This window comes from Diabrotica undecimpunctata, chromosome 8, assembly GCF_040954645.1.
Source record: "Diabrotica undecimpunctata isolate CICGRU chromosome 8, icDiaUnde3, whole genome shotgun sequence".
NCBI classification, from domain to species: domain Eukaryota; kingdom Metazoa; phylum Arthropoda; class Insecta; order Coleoptera; family Chrysomelidae; genus Diabrotica; species Diabrotica undecimpunctata.
In genome coordinates, this window is record NC_092810.1 from 10,969,857 (window position 1) to 10,982,906 (window position 13,050).

The window sequence follows — 13,050 nt, forward strand, 5'->3', positions numbered from 1 at the left end:
GCATCGTAGATAGCTGGGTTAGTTAGAGCATAGGCACGGATCGCTTAGATCGTGGCTTCAAACTCCCCTAGTCACGTTTAATAAATAGCAATAGGCTAATGGGTAACTGCAAGACTTGCAAGACTCTTGCTGCAAGACCAAGACCAAGACCAAGACCGAGAGTGCAATACCAAGACCAAGACCAAGACTGTCTAAGTCTCGTCTTGTTCTTGCATTTGGGCAACACTAAATGTATGTACTAGGTATATTAGAACTTTTATTAAAGTATCATCAACGTGTTTTGTATATTGATATTGATGTCCATCATGGAGATGGTGTTGAAGAAGCCTTTTATACTACTGATAGAGTCATGTTTAATTCCACAAATATGGAGAATATTTCACAGGTACAGGTGATTTACGAGACATTAGTGCAGGAAAGGGTAAATACTATGCAGGGAATATTCCTCTAAGAGATGGAATCGATGATGAAGCATATGAAAGTATATTTGTACCAATTATAAGTAAAGTTATGGAAACTTTTCAACCTAGTGCAGTAGTTTTACAATGTGGGACAGACTCTTTAACAGGAGATCGTCTAGGTTGCTTTAATCTGACAGTTAAAGGACATGGCAAATGTGTTGAATTTTTAAAAAAATATAACTTACCATTTATGATGGTAGGAGGGGGTGGTTACACGATCAGAAATGTTTCTAGAGCTTGGACTTATGAAACATCAGTAGCTCTTGGTGTAGAAATTGCAAATGAACTTCCAAATAATGACTACTTTGAATACTTTGGACCTGACTTTAAACTTCATATCAGCCCAAGCAATATGGCCAATCAAAACACCCCTGAATATTTAGAGAAAATTGAAACAAGACTTTTTGAAAATTTGAGAATGTTACCTCATGCCCTGGAGTAAAAGTACAGGCTATTCCAGAAGATGCAATTAATGAAGAATCTGACAATGAGGATAAAGTTAATAAATATGAACGATTGCCACAGAAAGATTTGGATAAAAGAATTGTTCCTGAAAACGAATTTTCTGACAGTGAAGATGAGGGTGAAGGAGATAGACGAGACAATAGAAGTTACAAAGGTAGAAAACGTCCACGGTTAGATAAAGGAGGAGAAAACAAAGAAGAAGATAAGATTAAAGGTGAAATAAAGGCAGAAAAAAAGCTGTTGGGACCAACTCAATGACATCGTACTAATTTAATTATATAATTCCAATACATTATTGGAGTTTAAAACATTTTTATAGTAGCTTCTAACTGTGTACAGTTTGTATTTGATGTTTATACAGTATGTGACTTTTGTATAATGAAAATTTCATACTGACCGGTCAATGGAAGTGATACAATTTATTGATTTCATCAGAATCGTAAAAGATGGCAAAAATCGCGCAACGTGTATTTATTTAACGTCTTTGTGAGAATTGACTTAATTTGCGGCAATATACAATAATTGAATACGAAAGCAGCATTCTCCACCTTTAAAAGGCATTTTAATATTTATTTTAATCAAAAGATATCGAATTTTTACCGACTACAAATAAAATATATATATATATATATATATATATATATATATATATATATATATATATATATATATATATATAATATATATATATATATATTTATATATATATATATATATATATAAATATATATATATATATATATATATATATATATATATATATATAATCAATAACCCTTCTACCTTAAGGTGTTGGGTGTAAAGTCTGTTTTTAGGTTTCATATACAAACTTCCTCCAATTCTTCTTGTTGCTTGCCAATTTCTTCGCTTGCCCCTTGGTGACTCCTCTCCTGTCTAGGATGGCGGCAATTTCATCGTTCCAGGTCTTCATGGGTCTGCCCCTCGATCTTTTCAAGGTTCTTCTCGCTTCCCACATTTGTTTCACTTGGCTTTTTTTATCTATCCTTACCATGTGGCCGTACCATCTCAGTTGGGCTTCTTCGATTTTCTTCTCTATTGATTGGACTTTAAGGCGTTCTCTTATTTCATCGTTCCGTATCCTGTCCATTCTGGTCACCCCTAGTACTCTTCTTAGATACTTCATTGAAATACTTTGCAGTTTATGATTTAGTCTGGTGGTGAGCGTCCAGCTTTCACATCCAAATGTTAAGATAGGTACAAAAACTGTGTTGTAGATAGCTATCTTTGCTTTTAGAGATACTTCTTTTTTTCGATAGGAATGTGCTCTTAATTGCGTGGTATATCCGGGAAGCGTTTGCTATTCGATTGTTTACCTCTGCTTCTTGTGGACTCCTACTCTCTAGTTGCACTCCCAGGTATTTGAAGGTTTCGACTTGTTCTAAAGTATAGTTATTGATTTTAATGTTTGTATGTTGGTCTGTTTTCCCACATACCATGACCTTGGTTTTACTTTCATTAATTCTCAAGTTACGTTTTTCAAGTTTATCTCTCCATATCTGGAGGTTTCTCTTAAGTGCGTCCTCGTTTCTTCCAAATACCACGAGGTCATCTCCAAATGCGCACTCCGCTATCTGTATCATTTCCAGGTTTCTATGTCCAACAAATATTCTTGATGTTTCTTCTCTAGTTTCCTTCATTACATCATCTAGTACAATATTGAACAGGATGGAGCCTAGTACACCATCTTGTCGTAAGCCATCATTGACTCTAAACTCTTCTGATTTCATATTATCTGTTCTTACTCTGTTTCTTGTGTTCTTGTATAGGCTCATAATAGCTTTTCTGAGTTTGCTGTCTACTTCTCTGTTTTTTAGGCTTTTGTCTATTTCGGTTCGCGGGGTTCTATCAAATGCTTTTTCGAGGTCTATGAAGGCTTGGTATAGTTCCGTGCTTGTATTTCGTGCATTTTGTATTAGATGCTTGAGTGTAAAAACATGGTCATGGATGCTTCTTCCCTTCCTGAAACCGCTCTGTGACTGCTCCAGCTTATGGTCTACTTCTTGTAGTAGTCTTTTCTCTAGTACTCGTTCGTAAACTTTGGAAGGGATACTCAGGAGAGTTATACCTCTGTAGTTGCTGCATTCTCGTCTGTCACCTTTTTTGAAAATGGGTAGAATAACGTCCACTTCCCAGTCTTTTGGGATCTTGTTCTCATTCCATGCTTTATTGCAAACTTTTCTAAGCATTTCATTTCCATTTTCTCCCATATTTTTTAGCATTTCCGCAGTTATCTTATCATAGCCAGCTGCCTTTCCTCTTTTGAGCCTGAGTATTATTTCTCTTATTTCTTCTATTGTTATTTCGTTTTGGTTTGGGTTCTCATATGGGTTTTCTTCAGTGTTTCAGTATTATAGTCTTTTTGAGTCAGAAGGTCTTCGAAATATTCTCTCCACCTGTTCATAATATTTTCGTTCTCGCAGAGGATGTGGCCATCTTTATTTTTAGTTTGTTTTGGTGTTTGTTGTCTGTTCTCTGTTCTTAGGCTTCTCAGAGTTTTGTAAAATAGTTTTTGGTTAGTGTGGTAGTATTTCTCCAGCTTATTCCCAAAATCCTCCCAGCTCTTCTTTTTTGCTTTAATCACCATGTCTTTTACTTTTGCCCTCTGTTGCTTATATTTTTGATAGCTTTCTGCATTCTGGTTCCCTAGATATTTCTTCCACGCTAACTTCTTGGATTTGACCTCTTCTTTTATTTCATTACTCCACCAATTCGTACATTGTCTGTTTTTATGATTTTAGCTATTCCACTGATTTGCTTGCCCCCATCTAGGAGCGATTCTTTAAGTTTTTGCCAAGTTTCTTCTAAGCCATAGTTCTGGTTTAAGTGCTTTTGTAGACTATTATTCACATAGCTTTTGTATTTCTGTGCTATTTTCTTATCTGCTAACTTGTATGACCTAATAACTGCGTTGGTGAGGTTTCTTGGGGTTCTATCTCTTTTTCTTGGTACCTTCTGCGTGCGTTTTTGTTCCACACCGATATTAGTTCGGGATACTACCAGATAATGGTTGCTATATATTTCTGCTCCCCTTCTGACTCTGACATCTTTAATACACTGTCTTAAGGGTCTGTTTACCAATACTTAGTCAATAATGGACTTTTCTCCTCTACTCTTGACTTCTCTGGTATATTTGTGCACATCTTTGTGTTGAAAAAACGAATTCATAATTATCAGTTCATTCTCTCTACAAAAGTCTATAATTCGTTGACCATTATTGTTTCTTACTTGTATTCCGTGTTGTCCTAGTACATCCGAGGATTCTTGGTCTTTTACGCCTACTCTACCATTGAGATCGCCAATTATTATTATGTTAGTTTCTGCGCTATCTATGATCTCCGTCGCCTTTTCCCAAAAAATGTCCTTGGTGTTCGCTCTTTCGGTATCGTTTGGTCCATAAAAAATATACAAATTTTATTTAAAAAATTGAATTAGTGCGCGTACTAAAATTTAAAATCGCCTTTCGCTAATTTATGCGTAAGTATTGGATTAATTAATAGAGAGAAGGTATAGTATAAAATAAATATAAATTTAATATAAATTTATATTGAGTAAACAATTTCTTTAATATCACTAGACTTCGGCAAATATGCATATTGCATATTGTGCATATTTTATGCAAATATTTCATATTTTGGCATATTTGTATAAAAGTTTGCATAAAGTGCATAAAAGTTCAGATTTTTATACTGTATTTGAAAATTTTTAAACATACCAATTTATTTCAATTCTTGTATAAAATTTTGTAGTCATTTTAATCAAGAAATGATCTAAGTACGTAATCTCTACAGGTACAAAACATTTACAATTTCAAAGAAGATCAATTTAAGTAGCCCTCAACATTCTTAGAAAGTCTCGGTCACTGAGGCATTCAGTTATTGGATAATCGCTAAGGGTTCGCTCATTTGCATTTTATGATCTAATCCCCAAATCTATCTACAATTTATTGTATCTTAACAGCAGGTAAACGGCTAATAGTTTTTTTCCTTATTTAGGGATTTTCCAAAATCTCCCAGTTTATTGAATTAGGTACCTAAACATTTCTAATTTGATGCTCAGATTTGTAAATCATTTTTGTTTTGATATTCAAAGCGTAAACACTCGTTGTGCGTAACAAAAAGTAAGATTGTGATTTTATAATGCCTAAAACAACCAGTGCTTCAACTTGGATTAAACCTTATAAAGAGCTGTCTATGGATATGGGAAAAATCTACCATTCAGTCTGTGGCAAAATTGTAAGTATCTAATATTTTCTATTAAATATCTAATATTTCATACATACAGGGTGTTTCCAAATGACACAACGTTTGACTGTAGATACTTCTCGAAAAATTGAACAAAACGATATAGTTAATGAGGGGTCAAACTTATTTACTTTTCGAGATACAGGGTGTTAAAATTAAAAAAAAATTAAATTCTTTTAGTTAATAACAACAATAACTTTAAAACCAATAAACGTATTTACTTGAAATTTAGTACTCGTAGGTTGTTTTTAAATGAAAAATAGCTTCCTTTAGTGAGAAAAAATTGTCCATGGTACAATACAATGGTGTGTATTTAGAAAAATTTTTCACCTTTACTTTTTTTTATGAAGTCAGCTATTCTAAAACACAATTATTTTTATTGTAATTGAATTAACAAAAAAAAAACTTTTGTTGAATTTTAAAATAAGTTATATGATGTACTAATGGTTAGTAACAAAAACTAATTTGTGGATTAATACTGCATTTAAAACACTTAGCGAGTGTTTTTTTTTCCAAACCAGTTATTTGATTAACCAAAAACACCTTGTATATTTTTATATTTTAAAGGTTGGGTTAAAATAAAGGTTTTTATTTTTATTTATAGATAGCATGTGAGAAGAAATTTCAGATAGACCAACATGTGAGAACTGCTTCACACATTGCAAAAAAAGGAAAAATAGGAGGAAAACATCAAACTTCAATGGCTAAATGTTTCCAATCTACTTCAAAAAAATTAGATGAGCAAGAAACTTTTAATGAAGACTTGTGTCGCGCATTAGTGTCTGCAAACATACCGCTTTCAAAATTAGCAAATGTAAATTTTAGTTCGTTTCTAAAAAAATATTGCAAACTTAATGTTCCAAGTGATCGGTCTCTAAGAAGAAATAATGTGAACGGGCTATACTCGTCGGTGTTAATTAATATTAAGGAAGAAATTGCAGATAATTATTTTTACATATCTGTAGACGAAACCACTGATTCCTCAGGAAAGTATATTGCTCATTTATTGATTGGTGTTCTTAAAGAAGATACCTTACCAAAATCTCATCTTATTTCATGCCAGCAACTTGAGAAAACAAATGCTTTAACAATTTCGCGTTTTATACAAGAAACATTAGCAACTTTTTTTCTTCCGACAACTATTCCTTCTAATAAATTACTGCTTATTTTATCGGATGCTGCTCCTAATATGGTGAAAGCAGGACAAAATTTAAAAATATTTTTCCTCTTGTAAAAAGTTTCCTCTTGTAAATACCATGATATCCAGTGTCAAAAAAGTATTTCTTAAATCTCCAATAAGAATTCAACTTTATAAAGAAATGCTACCTAACATTCCTCTTCCACCACAACCTATTTTAACGCGATGGGGAACATGGTTAGAAGCAGCTAATTTTTATGCAGATCATTTTGTTAAAATAAAGAACATAATTGATACGTTAACAGATGAAAGTTCCCAATCTCTTTTGGATTCTAAACAAACTTTTCAGAGTAACTTGCTTCAACAAGAACTTTCATTTATAAAATCAAATTTTAGTTTTGTTCAAAAAACAATTACTCAGTTAGAATCACCAAAACTGTCATTGTTCGAAAGTACAGCATTAATAAAAGAATTTGCGTCATGTTGTCGGAACGTTAGAGGTAATATTGGAAAAGATATTTTAAAAAAATTTGAAGCTACTATGGAAAAAAATAAAGGTTACCATATTCTTTCTGAAGTAGTCAGTGTTCTAGCTGGAAATATTTCGGAAACAATTAATTTAGAACCAAATGTTTTGGTTAGTTTGAAAAATGCTCCCGTTACATCAGTTGATGTTGAACGAAGTTTTTCCATATATAAATATATGTACTCAGACAGAAGCCACAAGTTTTTGTTAGAAAATTTTGAACACCACTTGGTCATTTATTGTTACCATAATTCTAAATAAGTTTATTCATACTTAAAAATGATGTAGTTACTTAAAATAAATGTAAATCTTAATGAATAGTAGGAAATATTTAGTTATGTACACTTTTTTTTTTAAATAAAATTGTTACTATTTTACGATTTTTTTATTTATTTGTATGCATATTTTGTAAAATATTTGCATATTTTCGGGTAAACACGTGCATATTTATGCGCATATTTTCTACATTTTTATTTGCATATTTGCCGAAGTATAAATATCACACATAAGAACTTTTTGAAACGCGCATATAGCTTATCTTTCCAAATTTTTACCTTGACATTATTCGGACCAGACGCTCCTAAACGTCGTCAATAAAATAACTCCAACTCCAACCCTGGCCCGCGTACAAGCAAAATCTAGACACCCGGCTGAAGGGGAGGCTCACTGCAGTGATCAGCGCCGTTCTGACATCGCGGGCCTTACATCGTTGAACAGTCAATTTTATCGCTAAAAAACAATGTCAATCGCTAAAAACAGTGAACATTAGTTTAAATTAGTGACAGTAAAGCATACAGAGCGAATTGGCGCTGAATATATCCAGGACCTAAGGTAAATTGTAGCACTTCTTGAATGTAGGTCATAGGGACGCGGTTGGTGAACGTCCATGCAGGTGTAAATTCCTCCAAAACATAAAACTTATGATAACAAGAACATATTTGTCTAAATATTTAAGCTTTATAGATTATTTCAAGCGTTACCACCCCATTTGTATCGATTAACTAATAATAGTAATAGTGACATCGTTTAAAAATTAAAATTTAATTTCGTTTGCCGCTTTTTTATTATGTAAACTCTCTGTATGTAAACTGCAAATTACTTCTGCAAACTACTATCAATATGCTACTGCTATTTTAAATTCTATACATTAGAGAGATTCCAGAAGGGTCTATTTTTGTAATCGCATGTTTTATTTGAATGAAAAATTGATTAGAATTGTTGCGCAGGTACGTACTCAGACCTAGGGTACGAAAAACTATATTGCACTAATTAAAAAAGACATCAATTTTGGTATTTTATTATATAAAATTCTTCCTTTAATAAAAGTATCAGGTCCTGCTTCAATTTATTGAGGAGTTTAATAGGCCATTGCTAAGCCCAAATTTTGTTTGTAGAAATTGTTGTTTAACTAAAAGAAGTATTGTCTTTTTTTCTTCTTTATCTTTATAAGCAATTCTGCTTATTCATTGGCGGATTAATACCTCTATGGAAGGTTGTCACTCCATCTTTTGCACGGTTGTCCGATACTTCTGCCGATTGGAGACTTATCTCTTGCTACTTTGACGACGCAGGTCTCCTCCATTCTGCTTATAAGGTTATTCTTCTTCTTCTTCTTCCTACTTTATAAACAGGCTTAATGCCTGTTTTACTTCGGTTTTTAGCCTCAATTGACGTTGTCTGACCATCTTTTCCTCGGTTGTCCCAATGATCTTCTTCCATTTGGCGATTTTTCTCTTGCTATTCGTACTATTCTATTTTCTGTCATTCTTTCGATGTGTTGATTCCATTCCAATTTTCTTCTTTTGGTCCACGCATTTATTTCCTCTATACCACATCTCGCTCGTATTTTCTCACTTCTTACTCTGTCTCTTAGAGTTTGGTTTGTTATTTTTCGTAACACTTTCATTTCTGTTGTTTCCAGTAGTCTTTGTGTTTTCGCCGTATCTGTCCTTGTTTCCGCTGTGTACGTCATTATCGGTCTTATTGTTGATTTATAGGTATTTGTTTCTCCAGATTGTGTTGTTGGGACATCCTGCTGCTCTGTTTGCCATGTTCACTTGTTTTTGTACTTCTTCTTCCACTTTTCCGTAGCTTGACAGTTTTATTCCCAAGTATTTAGTTTTCATCACTTGTTCTATTATTTTGTTATTTACGACTAGTTTACATCGTCTCGGTTCCACTGATAACACTATCGTTTTAGTTTTCTCTGTTGAGATCACTATGTTGTATATGAGCGCCGTATCTTCGAATTCTTTAATTAATCTTTGTAGGTCATCTTTATTTTCGGCTGTTATTATGGCGTCGTCGGCGTAGCATATTATCATTACTTCCTTTTCTATATATATATATATATATATATATATATATATATATATATATATATATATATATATATAACGAGTTTATTACAGCTGCCGCCGTTTCTCGCAACCTAACTTCCAACGCTTGCGATCGTTCCAGTCATCTACTTGTAGACCCCTATCTTCCATTGCATCTTTTACTTCTTGTCTCCACGATCTTCTTGGTCTTCCCTTTTTCCTGCGGTTGGTGGGGATCCACTGTAACATTCTTTTTGGCCATCGTTGATCATTCATCCTTTCTACATGGCCATACCATTTCAGCCTTTTGCATTCTATAGTTTCCAGGACGTCAATGTCTATGACAGAGAGTCTACGCTCTCTGATTTCAGTATTCCTTACTCTATCTCTTCTAGTAAGTTGGCAACATCTTCTCCAATAATTCATTTCCATACTTCCTTTTCTTCCCTTCTATATCCTCTTCTTTTTTTAACTTTTTTTATGATTTCATCCATTATTATCACTGATAATAATGTGTCTTCTAATATACCGCTGTCCAATTATCTAATTAAAACTTTAGTTCTTTTAAAAAAAAATATTGCAAACAAAACATTCCCAGTGAACGAACTCTAAAGAGAAATAATGTCAATTTGTTACTCAATACTCAATACTCCTCAGTTATCCACAATATAAAAGCCGAAATAGGTAATAATATTACTTTTACATATGTGTGGACGAGACCACTGACTCGTCAGGAAGATACATTGCGCACTTATGATTGGTGTACTTAGCGATGAAACCTTTCCAAAATCGTATTTAATTTCTTGTAAGCAAATGGAAAAAACCAACGCTCTAACAATATCACGGTTTCTACAAGAAGCATAAGCAAACTTTTTTCTTCCTGCTGCTGTGCCTAATGATAAATTATTGCTTATTTTATCTGATGCTGCACCATATATGGTGAAAGCAGGACAACATTTAAAAATATGTTATCCAAACTTAATACATGTCACTTGTTTAGCGCATGGAATAAACAGAGTTGCGGAGGAAGTAAGAAAAAAATTTCCACTAGTTAACAGTTTAATAGCGAGCGTCAAAAAGGTATTCCTGAAATCACCTGTAAGGATACAATATTACAGATATATGGTTCCTGCTGTTCCACTGCCACCGCAACCCATTTTAACATATTGGGAAACATAGTTGGAAGCTGCTAATTTCTATGCTGATCATTTTGTTGATTTAAAAAAATTATTAACCTTTTAACAGATGATAGTTGCCAATCTTCATAGGAAGCTAAGCAAGCCTACCAAAATAACATCCATCAAATTATAATTTTGTCCCGAAAACTATAACTCAATTAGAATCCTAAATTATCATTGTTAGAAAGTATAGTTTTAACAAAAGAATTTGAGTCATTGTGTCAAAACGTTAAAGGTACTATTGGAAAGAAAATTTTTCAAAAATTTAAAGTAACCATCATGTAAATGCTTCTGTGGTGTGCGAAGAATTTTAAATTAAAATGGTTCGGTACTCCAATAATATTTAAATCATTGACTTTTTTAAAATTTTCTTCATATCTACACAACAAAAGTTATATTCACAGCGTTTTTAATAATGTTTTTATGGTGTAGTATGGTCTGATACTAACGTTTCAAATGACAGCTGGTGGTACAGTTTTTCTTCCAATGTCTTCACTTCTCTTTCGATCTCTCAGCGTATTTCCTGTAATTCTTCTCAGTACTCTCATCTCTGCCGTTCCCAGTAGCCTTTGTGTTGTGGCTGTGTAGGTTCTTGTTTCTGAGGCATATGTCATTATTGGTCTTACATTGGCTTTATAAATTCCTGACTTCATCTCAGTGTTAATGTGTCTGACATCAAAAAGTGCCTTGTATGTATTTGATTAAGGATTTTACAGACAATTTTTGTTAGGGGTGCCAACACAGACTGGTCTCCCCTACATGTTGTATAAGTATTGTTGTATAAAAGTAACATTTTGTTGTGGTACCTACTCAAAATTGAAATTTATTTTTTTGTTTTAGTATCTACCAGTACGACCAAACCTATCCCGTGAAAACTCACCGATCTACAAAAAGGAATGTATCAGATCTGGAAAATTTGAAACCATATTTGGACCCCGCGCTCCTAAATGCGTAAGTTTTTTAAATAAAATGATCTTATTAGCATAACTAAAATATCAGGTTTTTTAATGTTTTGTCGCCTTTTATTTGGGATCAATGAATGAGGCCATTGAAAGGAACCTTTGGAATTGGAATGAAGTCTTTTGATTTGATAATGGACCTTAAAGTACTATGCCTTCAAATTTTTGTATGAACTTATTTTATTAAAACGCAAATAGACACTACGCAGTTACTATCTTTTTAAATGACTTCAGATTACTGTTACGTACCAGCCAGGGGCGTATCAAATAAATTCTTATAAATTTTTATATATGTAAATACTCTATTTATAAAGAAAAAAGATCATGCTACACCGCTCTTGGATAAGTTTTGGGTAATCTTGTAGAATAATGAATTAGACAAAGTTAATTAGAATAAAGAAATATAAACAATTCATAAAAACCATTAAAACCAAAAAATTAAGCCGATTTTGCGCATGTAATAAAGGACTTGTAAATAAGGACAGCTAATACCAGCCAGGGGCGTATCAAATAAATTCTTATAAATTTTTATATATTTAAATACTCGATTTATAAAGAAAAAAGATCATGCTATACCGCTCTTGGATAAGTTTTGGGTAATCTTGTAGAATAATGAGTTAGACAAAGTTAATTAGAATAAAGAAATATAAACAATTCATAAAAACCATTAAAACCAAAAAATTAAGCCGATTTTGCGCATGTAATAAAGGACTTGTAAATAAGTACAGCTTGTTTCATCTAGCGGTACAAGGAAAAATATTCAGAAAAAGACGTCTAGGATGAGTAAGATCTTCGTGGCTTAAAATCCTGAAACAATGGTATGCACAAACAACCGAATCTGTTTCATCCACTAAGAGAAGACGTTTTTCTACTCAAGGAATAGAAATGTGTATTCCGACGCGCATGACGTCACCTTCGAAGCAACAGTACAGGGTACTACGGTGTTCGAGATATAGGATTCCCTATCCCGGTAGATGTATTTGTTCATCTTGCGGTAGATAAATTGTTTTTACAAATTAATCACCCCTGTGATAAGTCTTTAAATATTTTTGTTTTTGCAGATCCTTCACATTTGATTAAACTTGCCCTAAACCATGTAATTGATGGTTATATATCAACTTCAGAATTGACAATTGCGCATAAATTGACACTAGATCATCTCTATTTAAAAGGTTCTATGAGGCAAAGAGTGAGACCTGCAGTTCAATTATTATCAAATTATGTGGCAAAAGCTATTAGTTACGCTGGAGAAAATGGACTTAATCCAAAAAATAGTTACTGGAAAGAAGCTGCTGTAATTGTTCAGCTATTTAATGATTGGTTTGATCTATTAAATTCTCGATGTAAGTTCGTTGCCAATTCTTCAACACGAAATGCATATACATAGTATAGATTTAGATAAACAGTTACGTTTACTGGATAAAATGTCAGAAACGATCAGTTCAATGCGGTTTGGTAAACATAAAGGACTTATTCAATTTCAAAAAGGTGTATTGCTTACTAATAAATCTCTGAAAACTATCTACAAGCTAAATACAACGTTGACTATATTTTAACTTCGAGGTTGAATCAAGACGTGCTGGAGAACTTTTTTCTTATATTTCTTAAATACTTCAAAATATATTTATAGATATAGGAGGATCATATAATTGACAATGACGTTTTGAAAGTCGCAGTCAATTATGAGGTGAAAGAATAAATTCATCGGGACTCTTTGAAGTATGTTGCTGGTTTTGTTGCACA

General features: G+C 33.0%; 1 pseudogene; it reads left to right on the plus strand.

Moving 5' to 3' along the window:
* The first annotated feature begins 229 nt into the window (after positions 1-229).
* Positions 230-1,184, plus strand: LOC140448698 (histone deacetylase HDAC1-like; annotated as a pseudogene).
* The last annotated feature ends 11,866 nt before the right edge of the window (positions 1,185-13,050 follow it).